This window comes from Nelumbo lutea, chromosome 1 (genome assembly GCF_056320005.1).
Source record: "Nelumbo lutea isolate HS-2025 chromosome 1, American lotus-T2T, whole genome shotgun sequence".
NCBI classification, from domain to species: domain Eukaryota; kingdom Viridiplantae; phylum Streptophyta; class Magnoliopsida; order Proteales; family Nelumbonaceae; genus Nelumbo; species Nelumbo lutea.
In genome coordinates this window covers 166,105,013-166,121,115 of record NC_142684.1, presented here as the reverse complement: position 1 = coordinate 166,121,115, position 16,103 = coordinate 166,105,013, and the positions used below count along the sequence as shown (strand labels likewise).

At 35.4% G+C, this 16,103-nt stretch overlaps 2 long non-coding RNA genes across 3 annotated transcripts; one reads left to right on the top strand and one right to left on the bottom strand.

Moving 5' to 3' along the window:
• Positions 1–4,245: 4,245 nt before the first annotated feature.
• Positions 4,246–11,402, top strand: LOC148878949 (uncharacterized). 2 transcript variants are annotated; one of them, XR_016104057.1, is made up of 3 exons: positions 4,246–4,419; positions 4,649–4,728; positions 9,151–11,402. It is a non-coding gene; the product is annotated as an uncharacterized LOC148878949 (long non-coding RNA). The 2 variants fall into 2 exon arrangements; XR_016104056.1 differs by having other exon boundaries at positions 4,248–4,419; positions 4,657–4,728.
• Positions 11,403–12,588: 1,186 nt separating this feature from the next.
• Positions 12,589–13,245, bottom strand: LOC148878948 (uncharacterized). Its single transcript, XR_016104055.1, has 3 exons — positions 13,129–13,245; positions 12,892–13,052; positions 12,589–12,806 (listed from the first exon to the last, which is right to left on the bottom strand). It is a non-coding gene; the product is annotated as an uncharacterized LOC148878948 (long non-coding RNA).
• Between the last annotated feature and the right edge of the window lie 2,858 nt (positions 13,246–16,103).

The following is a 16,103-nucleotide window of genomic DNA, read 5'->3' as shown; positions in this document are numbered from 1 at the left end:
CCACCGTTGCTGCAAGTTGCAGCAGCGGTAGACCTCCACACATTCGGATACAAATGGCTAAGTTTTCTTCTCTCTCATTCTCCCTTTGATTCTCTTTCCTCCATCTTCATCTCTATTCATCGTCTTCTTAACGGTGAATAGAGAACTACCACTGGCATCATCATATTCAGAGAATGTCTGTTGTAGAGAGAGAGGCCAGTTCTGTGTTGGTGAGAAGGAAAGAGGGCCGACTCTAGCACTGGCAACCGTGTGGCTGCTGTTGCCTGCGATCACGATACCAAAATCACCGTCACGGTTGCAACTTCCAACAACAGTGATAAACAATAAGGGTATTTTAGAAATTTTAAATTAATTACCACTCACGTGATATCACATGTGAATAGAATGTGACGGAAAATTAACGGTAAGGGAGGTTTTAGACAATTGTCATAAAAGTTAAGGGTACCGCAATACAATATCTAAATAGTGAGGGTACAGTTTGTTCATTTCGTGAACAGTAGGGGTAGTTTAAGAGATTTACCTTATATATATATTTTTTACATCATATATATTATATATTTTTAATCCTGAACATATAATTTTATTTTGAATTTTATTATATTATTTCGTTTTATTATTGCATATATACACACTTGTATATTGCATATATTATTTGAGTTCTTTGATTTTTTAGTTTTTTTATATTTATAATATATTATAAATAAATAAATATATAATATAAATACTAGGAATGTGTGTATATATATATATATATATATATTATAAAAATAGTAACTTACACAATATATATTTAATATTTTATTAGTAATTATCAATTAATTAACTAGATAGTTGATTACTATTCAAAAATAGTTAACCAATTAATTAACCTTGAAGGATGGCTTGCAGCTAGAGATCTCAATAATAGGTCCGGTTTAGCATGGGTTTGCCTCAAACTAACCTAAGGTTGTCAACAAGTTTGATCTAGGTAGAAGCAACCCCATACACATTGTTAATTGAGAAAAATTGTAGACCCATAACCGCTCCAATTGATACTTGGGTCTATTGGGTTTGAATTTGATAGATTTGAATATACTAAAAACTATATTTGTTTATTTAAATAATAATTTAAAATTTAAAATTTGATAATATAACCTTAATAAAAATTATAAAATTTACTAGGAGGCCGTTTGAAAAGTCTTTTTGGGAAGATCTTTTTGTAGCTTTGACAGTCAAAAGACATATTGTGCTCTTGCACTAAGATCTGAGCAGCTTGAAGCTCGTTTGGTTAAGGCATGTCTTTCCGCACGTCCTTTCACGCGAGGACGAATAGAAAAAACACAACAACTCCAAATCGCCCAATTTGGACTTCTCACATCTTTTTTGGCATATCAGCTTTTGGCGGCTAGATCTACCGCAAACCAAATGAGAAAAGATTGAATCACAATTTGTTGGGCTTGTAAATAGCCAATAGGCCACACAAAAAAAAATGCCAAATGAGGCCTGAATTATTTATATATTAATAAGCTAAACTTTTTAACTAATATTATCTTATTTATTATCTATCAAATCTACCATTTATAACATAAAATATGAATCGATTCGGGACAAGAAAAAACCGAAATCATCCCAATTATTAATCATGACAAAATCATGAAATCGGAACCACTATAATCTGCTTGGTTGGTTTAAGTTTGTTGAGTACGTCTGACCCATTGACAACCCTACCCTAACCTAATTCTCTCTAATGTCCCTACATAAACCAAACTTGAGCCAGCTCAATAACATGCATTTTTTTAACTTGGCCCAACTCAAAAGGGTTTAACCTAATTTCAACCTAACCCAATCCACAACCTTTTAATTTTATTTTTATAACATATTTTGAAAACATAAAATCTATTATTTTTTTTACAAAATAAAAATTTATTATTAAGGCAAAAAAGTTTTTTTTTTGAAAAAATATTGTGTCAAGGAGCCTATGACCTATTGGGATGCATAAATCTCATAAAATTACCCAAAATAAAAAATTCATATCCAAGCGCAAAGCTATGGCCTTTGGAATTATGCATACACTTAATGTGCAACCAATGAATCAAATCCTTGGGTTGAAAGTGTCAATGGTTCAACCATTCGGGTCAGACAATTTTTTATCAATTACCGAATTTTAGGAGAATCAGACCCAAAATCATGGTTGTGTGACAGTTTAGATAGTTCAAGCAATCAGGGCAATTAGGGTGTCAACGGGTTGGATCCAAGTAGAACTGGAATCGATCTGACAAGAATTATTAAGGACCCAGAACCAAACCAGACATGATAAGGTATGTAATTCTAGACACAAACCCAGATCGATTGGTTCTCGGGACAATCGGTCTGACCTGATGGACTTAATTATAATAAACCTATTGAAAATATTGTATATATAATATTAATTTATTTAATATATTATACATTTAATACATCTGTGTATATATGTTATACACAGATTAATATATACTTAATTAATATATATGTATAATTATATATTAATTATATATACTTAATTAATTTATATATATATATATATATATATATATATATATATATATATATATATAATTTCATATATCGCTTGGGTCAGGTTTGAATAGATCTGGGACGAGGTGGAATTGGTTCCGATCCAATAAGCGGTGTTTTCAACCCACCGTTGGCCTGATCGGTTGAACCATTCGAGTTATCTCCCAGCCAGGGTTCTGGGGTCTAGTTCTATTAAAACCGGTCAATCAGTCAAAAACCATCTAACTCTGCCAGTTCAACTGTCAACCCGTTCAGCCTAGTGTTTTCAACTCAACCGGTTGAACCATTTGTACCATTACTTGGCCAAGATTCTAGGTCCGATTCAGTCAAGACCCATTAGGCGGTAAAAAACTATTGACTTGGTCAAGAAGCGTTCGACCCAGCCGGTTTGATCCGGTCACCGGGTTGCGGGTTGCATACTCAATGTATGCAAAGTTTTAGAGGCCATAACTATGCACTCTGATGTCCGATGGTCAAAAACTTTTGCGGGTTGCATACTCAATGTTTGCAAACTTTCTTAGAAACCCCCTTTTTTGGCCTCAAATTGCAATTTTTAATATTTGTTATAAATAAAAAAATTAAAAACTGAATTAAAATACATAACTTAAATATAAAAATACATATAACATATGTAAAACATATTTATACATTATTTATAGATTAAATATATATTTATACACATATATATGTATATAAATATATATACTTAATACATATATATGATGACATAACACAGTCTAAACTGTTCGACTCGGCCAGTTGAACCGGTGACCCGTGACCTGGAGGCAAAAACGGTTGGCCTCTGGGTTGGTTTTTAAAACATTGGTTCGACCTAGTTTATGGGTTACGAGTTGCACACTCAATGCATGCAAACTTTCGGAGGCCATAACTTTGCACTCTGATGTTCGATTGGGGTGCTTTTTTTTTTGATTTTGGGTAACTTTTCGAGATCTATGCATCCCAATGCGCCATTGCCCCTCTATTTTCGCAAAAAAAAATCCCTTTTTGGCCTTAAATTGTAATTTTTAATATTTTTTATAGATAAAAAACTGAATTAAGATCCAAGCCCAACTCTGGTACAAATTCAATTTGTGCTAGTTCGAGCTTGGGTTGGTCCCGCCCAAATTACACCCCTAGTTCTTGATATCAGAATCGACCCAACCGGTTTGGGTCCTTTTGGTCCAACCCCACCCGTTGATAGCTCTAGGCTAGATCTGTTCATGGGCCGGGTAGCCCGATGGCTCAGCCCGGCCTGCACCCTGGTCGGGCTTGGTCATGTAATTAGGCCTGCGGGCCTGACTTCGGGCCTAACATAGTAAGCCCGACTATTTTCGGGCTGGGTTCGGGATTTGTCAAAAAAGCCCAGTCTGACCCGACTCAACATTATAAATTTTATAAAATATATAATATGTATTTTATATATTATATAAAATATATAAATAATATAATATTTATTAAAATATATATTTATAATTTAATATATACATTTTTTATTCTTTTCTTTATAATCTCTCTCTGTTCAGCCGCTAACAGTATGGGCTAAATTTCGAGCTCGGGCCCAAGTTGTAGGCCCGATCGTCGGGCCGGGCTCGGGCTCGGGCCTTAAAAAATTCTGTTAATACTGACTGAAAGCCCGGCCCTGCCCGGTCGATGAACAGGTCTACTCTAGGCCAATGGTGGGTTGAGACTAAGAGGCGGGGACACGATCATATTGTGGTCTTTGTTTACATTTGGAAGGGAGGGAAAAAGCCCTCCATTTGATCTTTCTAACCCCTGTGACAAAAGGAAATAGGGAAAAGAAAGAGACGCTTATCTTGGAAGAGAAAATGAAGATGGAGAAATTCCTTCAGCATTGCAGAGCTTAATCTCAGACGAACTGGATTATAGGTATGGTTTGTTTTCTTCTTCTTTATCGGTCATCTGTATCTCTGTTATTTGTTAGCAGCTCAAACGAATTGTGTTCTTCTTCTTTATTATTTTATTTACTTTTCTATTCAAACTTGTTATTGAACAACGACATAGCAGCAACTTGAACAGTTCAGCTAACCTCCTTGTATATCTCATCTTTCTTTTTCTATCTTTTTTTTTTTTTTTTATATATATATATATTTTGGAGGACCGAAGACTTTCTCATTGTCATCTACAATTGTGCTGTCTTTGAAATCCCAAGTTTCAAACAGAAAACTTTGGCTACAGGTATGTGGCTACTAGCCTTTTCATTGAAAACTCTGTTTTTTTTTTTTTAAATATATGTTTGTTAGTTTTACTATAGTAATTTAAAAGTCCAATCCATTAATGTTGGTTAAGAAACATTCTATGCATTTTTCAAAATTAGAACCTCTTACCGAAAAACATCCTTTATTCACTCAAGCTTTTATTTTGTCATTGTCTCATCATATTTGCACCATACGCTACCTAGATTCAGGAGGGTGTTGCTGCACATAAGTTGTAGCTCATAACTAGTAGCCACAAATTAAGAACAGTCAGAGATCTTGTTGTATGACACTGAGCTTCAAGAAATTTCAGAAAATCAATGTTACCAGATGCTTGAATGTATATTCCTTACTGTGAAGAACAGTCACATCCTGGATACTGAACTCTCTAGTCCTTGGCATATCTGGGCAACAACAGATTTTTTCTTTTTTTCCTTTTTTTTGATGTTAGGACCATTATAAAGATCAATAGATCCTATTCAGAATTTGAACCTGCATAAGACATCTAACAGTGGTTGATAACCTGCTCAAGGGCTGCAGAGTAAGGATCTTGAGACTTTTATTTTGTACAAAAGCCTACTTTATGGCTCAAGTAGCCCCCGTCACTAGTTTTGGAAGCAGACTTTGGGCTCTTTACGCCTTTTCCTACAAACCAGCACTATTGGTAAATCCACCCCATTATAGAATTCAACAACCGAAATTAGAAATTCTTCCCCAGTCACATCCTGGATTCTTGGGATAAGAAGTAGCACTCAATTCTACCCTAATACACCGCCAAAATAAACTTCAACCCAATCAGCCATAAAAATTAGCAAATAATGTTGCCCTCCAAAATCAAAATCAACCCTATACCCTCAGGCGTCAACCTCAGCTTTTCTCATATGTTCAAATAGCAACCGGCCTACCTTGAGGTCCAAACTGCCACATCTATTTATAGCTCCACCTTGAACTCAAATACACCTAGGGGTCTCAATTGAACAGTTTTGTGTTGGAGCCTGTCCAAATCAAAATCAATTTGTAAGTTTGTAATTAGGTCACCTTTTTTTTTTAGTTTTGAAGGCCCTAGGCCATGAACTGTGAGCACCCCTATTGAAAAGACAATCTCGTGCTGTAAATGCCAAAAATAAAAGTTCGGCTTTTAGATCAAATACTTTGTGAATGACTATGCAGATGATGAAACACTCCTTTGAACTGAAAATCGTTCTATAAAGTCATGAATGTGTAAATGAAAAAGTCACTAATTGACAATGAATGCATATAAGTGTTTTTGGGTGTTTAATTAACTTCAACTGGTTCTACCTCTATGTTTTGTGTCTTTGAAAGCTCATTATTATAGTACATATATGAACTAGCAAAATGAATGAGTGAACTTCCACTCATCCTAGTGACTGAAATGATGAAACACTTATTTTCTATGATCATTCTTTGTGTGCATTCCATGTGCCAATCCTGCTTTTGATTTACCAAGTTCTTTTCTTTAAATTTAGGTTGTTATCCATGCTCCAGACTTATTCCGCTTTTAGTTTTATATTCTTTGTAAATGGTTGGAAAGTCTCAAATGAGGGGTAGTTTGTCCTCCATATGCAGTGTTTTGTTAAGAGCTAGATATAACATTGGTCAGTAGACAACATTACATCCAAGACTTCTTTAATTGATTTCCTTACAAAAATTGTTTGTTAATAATGACTAGATGACTAAGTTGTTTGAAGAAAACCTTTTTTTGGATAAAACCTAAATACATCTAAAGTCTTTCTTTCTCTCTCTCACTCACTCACACACACACACACACACACAAACACCTACCTTACAATATTAGTCTAGAGTTGATTTTATGGAAAGTCATTTGCAATCTCATGTCATAAAACAAGTGATGTTATTTAACTCTTAGCATGGAAGAAAACTACCATCATCTGATAATATGTAAATTTGGGTCCACCATAACATGTAAAATCCTCCTAGTTTGAATAATTATGTTAAATGGATCCTTCAAAGTGGCCCAAATACCAGCACCCAACAACATTAAGCATAAATGCTTAACCAACGATCAGTCATGGCAAGGAACAACAATGAGGAGGTATAATTGGGCAAGCTACCCTAAATCAAGTTCCTATTTTTCTATAAGTCTAATATGTCAAACCAATGCTGACTTTTTAAAAGGTAAAATAAATTAATTCAATTCTAATAATTGCATAAACAACACAATTCAAAGAATTTGGCTTAGAAGACTGTACTAGTTAACATTTTTTTTTCAGAGTTAACCTTAAAACTTCATATTACCCTGATTCAATTTTGCAAAAGATGCCAGCAGTCAAATGTAAAGAAATTTGAAGGTTCTGGTGCAAGGTAACTATATTAATGTTTGTGAATCTACTTAAATCGCTGATTAATAAAACTCTTGCACAACCACTATAGCCTAACAAATTGTAACCTTATTGAAAGAGGCCCATGATCTGACACCATGGAATTCAGTAAAAACAACAAAATTCTATCTATTTATCATTTTGGTTAAATCCACAATGAAATTTGGTTAATCTGGTTTATTTAGTTAACCATTTTTCAAATATGAAAACCAATAACCAATAACTGAAATAACTGAAATTGAAATTTTCGGTCTATTATTTTGGTTTTAACCGAATAATGCTCACACCTATTTGTGAGGGGGGGGGGAGAGAAAATGATGCCTTTGTATCAATTTGTATGTGATATGTGTGCTTGATGAATTTGATATTGTGTATTTATGCATATATTTATATATTTGGTAGCTAAGGTTCCAACCTAATCTGATAGAAAGGTTGATCAAATGAGAGTCAAATGTGTTGGACCATTTGGATTCCAAACCATGTTTCAATGTGGAAAATTCTATAGTGGTTTAGAGTTATCCAAGGGGGTCTTCACCAATAGGGATGGAAACAAGGCAGGTTTAGGGAGAGTTCTGTGAATTTCAGACCCTATCCTCCTCCCTAGACGGCTAGACCTCCCAACCTGTACCCTCACCAAAAGACACAATGGGTTGGATTTTAAGAATCCAAACCCTCTCTGCACATGAAAGATGCAAAACCTGCCCAAACTCTACTTTGTCCACATTTAAGGGTGGGGTAGGTTGGGTTCAAAACCCGCATCTAATTTCTTATTATATATATAAGAAATAAACAAGTAAAACAACATGAATAAACAACAGATTTTTCAATTATTTGATTAAAACATGTAAAAAATGCACAATCTAATCAATTATCTTTCACATAAAATTCAAAATACTATTAATTTCAACAGTCACTACATAAGTTCATATACTTTTAAAGAATATATGGGTTGGGGAAGGTTGGGTTTAGCCTAATACTGCATCTTTCCTGTACCTGTATGGGTTATATATAAAATCCCAAAAGCTGTCTCTGTCCCAAAATCCATTTCTCAAGAAAAAAACACACCCCATTGAGATGGATAGGATAGAAATTGCCATCCCTATTCACCAACGGGATAATTTTTGTTTTTTTATTTCTAGAAGATAACAGACTAGAAAAAAGGGAAAAATGTATTCTCTAAACAAAGTGAGAATTTTCAGTTTGATTCAGAAAACAACCTTATTTCTGAAATCAACAAAATGACGCTTTTCAAACAAAAAACATGTTAATTTTCATTTTCAATAGGCTGACGTGAGCTTTATTTGGTGTTTGAACCACCAAAACCTCCTATATAATATACCTTGTTGCAAGTTCTGCTAAAGCTCCTACGGATCATATACTAGTCTACAGCCTTCCTTAGTTCTGCTATGATTCTATACTGTAAGATATGTTTTGGACAGTATGATAAGAGGTGGGACCCCAATATTGAATTTAAAGAATTTCACTGTTTCCTTTCAATGCATTTAAGTTTGGATTAATATACATTGATACTTTTTGATACTATTGTATAACTTGCGTGGACACACACCTTCCTTTTGGTTTGAAAATCTGTGGGAACTGGGAAGCTCCTTACTAGCAAACTCAATCCATCCACATGATTTGATGTTTAATCTGATCAGTTGAAGTAAGCATGGACCAAGCTCTAACCTAAAAGTGTCAACAAGCCTAGATTGGGCTAAGTTGCTAATTGCAGCTGTAGGGGCCATACCACTACAGGTCTGCTTCTAGCTTTTTATATGCACTACTTGGTACTTGTAAGGGCAGTTGGCTTTATCAGAGCTGCCGACAGATTATATGGAATTCAAAAGATGTATATTTTAATCTGCTTCTAGCTTTTTAATCTGATAGAAAAAGAAATGTATCTTAGAGTAATACTTGTTTGCAGATTTGGTAGGTATTGGATTTACTCAAATGTGAATCATTATTAGACAGTTATCTTTGTAAAGATGTATGAATGCATGTGTAAATTGAATTACTTACAAAAAGCTTCTTTTCTATGATGGCAGGCAACTTTTTTACTTTAGTAGGACCACCTTGCATTTACTTCAAACATATGTAGGTATAGAACTACATAATACCTTTGTGGCAATGCCATTTCTTGAAAGAAATCAGCAGGAACTATCAGATTTATTTTGAAACAGTACATATACTTGCTTTCTCCATTTTACAAGGTTCAATGTCCAAACTACTCTTGTATGTGTGTGATGATCCAACCTGCTTGGGAAATGATACATGATCCTCTGAATTACAATCATTCCCTTGAACTCCCAAACCATTATAATCATCATCCCTATCTTTAGTTGTTTGTTTTTCATGGATTCTACTAGTTGGTTAGCTAATAAATATGAACACAACATTTGGATTTCAATGTTTCGAGATGTGTGTTAATGGACTTGATTATATTAGTTGGTTAACCACTATAATCATCATCAATATTTCATTGAATCGTGATAAATAAAGCTTCACTGGATTCTCTTACCAAATTTTCTAAGGTAGCAATCTTCCAGATGTGATCCTCAATCACATTGATTCACCTTTTAATCATTCAAATGTTCACATGTAGGTTGCAACAAAATAAAATCTTGATTCATTTACCATTGTCTTCATCATCATTCAAAGCAGTTCTCTCGAGCAAACAAGCACCCATTTCCAGCAGTGACTCTGAGAATTCTGAAATAGATAAAATTAAGTTAAATGAAATCTTAAATGTAATGCTGTTGCTGGGAATTAAGGTAGTCTACAATCAAAATAGAAACAGGAAATGGGTACATAAATCACCATGATCTAGTTCAAAACTTAAAGCAGGACTTTTAATTTGGAACCTGAATAAGTTCATCATTCCTTCCCACTCATCGTTGGAAAAAAACACGTTCATCACTCCTTCCCGTCCCATAGATCGTGCCATCCATGGTTATTCTTAAAAATTTCAGAAGTCAAGTAAAGTTTGGATAAGTAATTCCACTTGCAAGTGCATCAAACCATCAATGTCACTTGAGATGGCCATTTCTTGGCCAGAATGGTATGATTATGTGGAGATCCCTGAGGGAAACTGTTATTTGAGCAGCCCAAGAAGAGATGTGTATTAGAATCTTTGGGTACAAGAATAAACCTATTGGGATCTGCCCAACTCAGGAGATGCTTCTAGGGAGCTCTGCCTCCTAAGAAGGAAAATGGAGAATGGTTATTCTTGTTCAGTGTGAAAGAAGTGAGGTAAGATCTATTTATCTTGACTCACTCACATACAAAGCACTACTACAAGAGCTGATTCTTCCAGTGGTCTTGATTCACATCTGATAACTAACTCAGATCTGCCCTTGCTGGCATGGGCTACGTGAATACACATGCTTCAAAGAGTTCCTGTGCCTGGTATGAGTACCCAAGGTTCCCTTGGTATCTGATGGGCCCTAACAAGGGAACAACCTTCAGATATACTAATCAAGCTGATCACTATCAGAGTGGCTTACTGGATCCATGCCAGGGAATAATTCAAGGACACTAAATGTACCCATCAGTTCAGTAATGGTGCCCACCTCCTAAGTGCACCCATCTAAGTCCATTTGATGATTGCTCTTCAGGAAACCCGGGCCATTAGGCATATTAGGTGCATTCAGAGAATGTCAAGGGGCTACAATTTCTATATATATATTCAGACCTACTGGAAATAGGGACTCAATTTGAACCTTGGGAATTCAGTAATGTGATAGATTTGGAGATTTCCTTTGGAAGGAGTGGATTGATGTATATGTTGTACATGAAGCTGAATGCCTATAATAGTATACTTTACCTATTTCAAAAAAAAAAAAAAAAGCTTATAATAGTACCTTTTTGCTAGGTTTTTAAAACCGGTCAGGGGACCATTTTCTGGTTTGGCAGTTCAACTGTCTGGGTCGAACGGTTCGACCCGTGATGTCATAAATCAATTAAAAATAAAAAATATTTATAAATAATAAAAATAGCATAAAATTAAATAAAATACAGAAAAAATACAGAACATAAAACTGTGTAAATACAAAAAATAATAAAGTACAGAACACAGAAAATATCAAAACACAAATAAAATACAGAAAAAACACAAAAAATATATAAAATATACAGAAAAATAAAACTATCTAAATAAAAAAAATAAAGTACATAATACATAGAAAATACAAAAAGTACAGAAACATTCTAAAAAATACAGAAAAAAACACAAAAAATAAAAAAAATACAGAAAAAAACACAAAAAAATAAAAAAAAATACAGAAAAATTAAACATAAATTAGGATGTGTTTAGTCATACTCATACATGTGCAGAAAATACAAAAAAATCCAAAAAACTACAGAAAAAACTCAGAATTGTAAAAAATACAGAAAAAAACATAAAAAAAAGAAAGTAGGATGTTTTAGTGATATGTGGTCAACCATATGTTTTCAGAAAATACAAAAAATTGTAAAACTACAAAAAAAACACAAAAAATTGAGTTCATATAAACAAAGAGTTCACTAAACTTACTAGTTCATATAAACATATAGTTGACAATTTGCTTATCTAGTTCATATAAACTTACATATGTTTTCCTAAAGTTTAAACAATTTGCTTATCTAGTTCATATAAATATATAGTTGACTAAAGACTCCAAACATTGCTTTCCTAAACATTCATGCTGTAAATTTAATCACCAATCATATTATAAACTGTAAATTTAAATGATTGATTAATAATATTACAAACTGTCCTTTTGAACTACCTAATCGGTTACAATCAAGGAAAAGCTTCTTTCAGAGGTTTCTGCTGATCTTTACGTTAGATCAGCAGTTCTAAATACATATGACAGAATTAAACAATGACTGCAGGCAATCCAAAATCTTCCATCCAATCCAAAATCTATTGCGTTCATCTGCGTTTTTTTTCAAAGGTTGGGGATGATTAAAGTTGCAAGAGCATAAATCAAAAGACACTAGCTCTTTTCTCTTTTCATTTTTTATTCTGTTTTGAAAAAAATAACACCTTCAAGCTGTAGGATCTATAATCAAAAGTTACTTAACCCAATGAACCAAACCATATATGAGCAGCATGGAGCTATCTCCTACTGATCTCTCGGTGTTATGATTGCTTGAATTGGATGGAGTTTGGTGGTGGTCAATCCAAGTGTGTCAACATTCTCCTCTCCTGGTTGAAGTCCCCACTCAAAATCTTTTATCAACCTGCCTATAGCCGTGCAAGAAATCAATGTTGCCTGCAAAGAACCTGCACAGACTCTCTTTCCAGCTCCAAAGGCCAGTCTCATACAGGTCCGTAGGATCATACTTGCTCGAAAGAAACCTCTTAGGCTTCCATAGTTCGGGATCCTCCCATTGATTCTTGTCCATGTTGCACCCATAAATGTTTATTGCAATTTGTGAATGTTTCACCAACAAAACCAAGAGTGATGAAAGCCTGAGAGGTATCAACAAACTATATAACAACAACAGTATCAACAGCACTCACCTCACTTTCAGCAGGGACATGGTACCCTCCTAGTTGAGTGTCTTCATTCACATTACGCAGCGGAACTATTGGAACCGGAGAATGCCTCCTCAAAGTTTCATGAAAAACAACATTCAAATAACGTAACTGTGACAAATGCTCCTCGGCAATCTTGTCAGACCCACAAATATTTTTTATTTCATGATACAAGCAATCCTGTAGGTTAGATGGAATGAGAATTATGTGGCATTCAAGCAGTGATTAAAGAAATAATGGAGCATTCTTTTGAGAAGATGATGACCTGGCGCATTGGGTCTTTGGCAAGTTCATACATCGCCCACTCTGTAGTGACCAGGGTGGTATCAGAGCTCTCAATAATTGTCTCCAAATTAGCATAAGTAGTTGTTCATCTGTGAGCGTTTTTGCTTCGGATGACAAGAAGTCAAGGTAACAGTTTATTTCCTATTCCAAACCCATCAAAATTACAAAAACTTCCAAAATGGAAAGAAACTGGATTGAGAAATACTGAAATAGTTACCTCTCCCATGGAAATCCGTTTCCTTTGTTCTTCAATGAGGGCCTTTATCACTGCTTGTCTGCGCACATACATTTGTTGGATTTTCATTTCTACGCTCTTATTAGGAACCCATCTTAGTTTGATTAAATGCAGTCCAATTGGCAGCCCTAGGTCCTGGTCAATCACATCAATATTCAATATGGTTATTAAAGTAGCTGGGATTGGGTAGAAGGTAGAAACAGACAAACAGATAATATATCCACTAATTAGGATCCTGATCCTTGTAATGCTGATGTATTTATTGACTAAGTTGGTGTTAATTGTGTTCAGTTGTTCAAATGAATTTCAACTTATCAAAAAAAAAAAAAAGAAAATTGTGGAATGATGGAAGGAAACAAAACCACAGCACGAGCGTAAGAAGAGAAGAAATGCACTGTAAAAAAATATATAGCAAAGATTATATATGGTTGCAGTCTACACAACCCCTCACTAGAAAACCCGTCTCTGGATACACCCTCTCTCATTCACAATATGTTTTATACATTACTTATAGGCTCTGGGTAACGAAGTCGAATCATCCATTTACGTGGAGGATCTTGGAACCAGACTGTCAATAGAGGAAATCTTTAAAGTGTTAGTGGTGGATCCAATGATGGGTGCAATTGAGGTGTACTGGAGAGACTTCTTCCCATATAATAATAATAATAATAATAATAATAATAATAATAATAATAATAATAATAATAATAATAATAATAATAATAAAAAGTGCAAGTGGATCTAAGTGTAAGTGCAAGTGGGAGCTGTTAGACAATTTTTTGTATGCTCTTAGCTTCAATCAGAATGATGTACATTATGAGTTTATTGTAAATGAATAAAGTATATATTTGATTCATGTTCCTGTGGTGTGTTTCTGTGTAATACCCTTAAATTGGACACTTAATGAGACTCGTGTTAGTTTAGAATGTTTACAGCCGGTGGGTCAGTCTCGAGAGACCTATCTTGATATGGCTGACATTGATGTACCACTAAATTGGTTGGGGTGGCCTATCTCAGTCGCTAGGGTGAGCCCCAAGGCACATGTAGTGTAAGATTAATTGAATCATTGAACCGGACCAGATTTTCAATATTGCCCTGGACCTTGGAGATTAATGGGCAAAACTAGAAAGTTACACCCGACCCTTAGACTCGATTATGACACTGCACTAGGTGTCGGATTGGGCTGTCTTTGATATGTCATTTAGTGAGATCCTTAGCGGGGGTCAAAACCTGGGTATGTTGGGACAGTTTGAGAATTCATCCTAGTGGGTGATCATAGTGACAGGATCAGCCCCTTTGTCGGACAAAGGTAATGATCGGGGATGCACTCTCATTGATGGAAATCAAGACTGTCGACAGCCAATTTCAACCATTGAGATTTGTTTTGCAAAATATATTTTATATGAGATATAAAAGTATATATATTATGGTTTCGAAATGTTTGCAAGAAGGTTTTAATTCCTAGGATCCATATGAACAGAGAGTGCAATATTGTTCCTTGCAGCCAGGGGTGAGGTCCTCTCTTGTCGGGTAGTGTATGATCATTATAGGCTAAGAGGTTAAGTGTAAGACCATTGAGAATAATACCTGATGGGCTAGTCTTGCATATGCCCACAATCCCTGGGTGTTACAAGGTGGCTTGGCCCAGGGACCACTTAGGGTAAGTGTTGGGCCCATAGAGACCATGAGATGGTTTTTAGGGGGTGCACTGTCCATAACAGTGTATTCGGCCAGGCCTTGTAACAAAGGCTGGGCCGAACCCATGTGGCTGATGTGTAGATCAATGTTTGGGTCCCACGCCATACAAGGAAGCCCAACTGGGCAACAATTAAGAAGGCTAAGTGAGCACATATCCTTAATGGGCCTAAAACCCATTTCGAACTGGGCTAATTTAATCAGCCACATGGGTTAGTAGATAGGATAGGGTCTTAACCCTATCCACTCAAAGAATCCTGATCTAAATGTGATTCAGATCTAAAAACCTCCGAATGAGATTAGGAGAAGGCTGATCCAATTTGTAGATAATGATAAGGGTAAAGGGATGTCTGATCCAAATATGATTTGGATCAGCAACTCCTAATGAGATTAGGAGCTGATCCCTTTAAGGTTACAAAAGAAGGAGGGGGCGATAGCTTTTAGAAGACACATATTCACATCCTCTTCAGAGCTAAAATCACAGAAGGAAGAGTTAAGCAACCCTGCGAAATTCTTTCTTGCCGCCCCCTTCCTGTTGCCGCCTCACTTGCCATTTCGATCTCCAATTTAGTGGGAGAAATCAAGATTCGATCTTGACATTAGTTCCTTGTGAAGGGACCGATAGGAAGTTGTGCTCACGTGCCATCCTGCTACTTCTTGCGAAGGATTAGGTTCCTGGAGAGAACACTGCTGATTCTACTCCATCCTACACTGTGCCATCTTCAGTGGGAGCAGTCTTTGGATCATTCCTTGGGCGTGAACACATTTGTTGGGAGATATTATTTCTCCGTATTAGGTATAATCCTCTCCTACTGTCTTTGTTCAGATCTGGTTCGGTTCATGGTTCAAGATTAATCATTGAAAAATATGATTTTTCTAAAATAGGGAATGCGATTCCTAGTTGAAGGGAGTGATTTTTTTTGAAATTCGCCCACTTATTCCGCAAGTTTTGGGCGTCCATACACTGGATCTCTCATCCTTTCAGTGGTATCAGAGCCAGGTTCAAGTCTTGAACCGCATTTGATCAAATCTGAACCTGCGCAAATAGGCAGAAGGTGTTCTACCCGATTTGCGCAGATATGATGTTTTTCTGGAAAATTTGTTTCCAATTAATGGGTGATTAATCTGAAATTAATTTTTTATAAATATGATTATTATTTAGAACTATTCTTTATAATTTTCTTGATTTATGGGCTGTTCGTACACATGGAAATCAAAATCTTGATTGGCGTAGGGAACCTGTGATTTTGTAGTTTCTTATT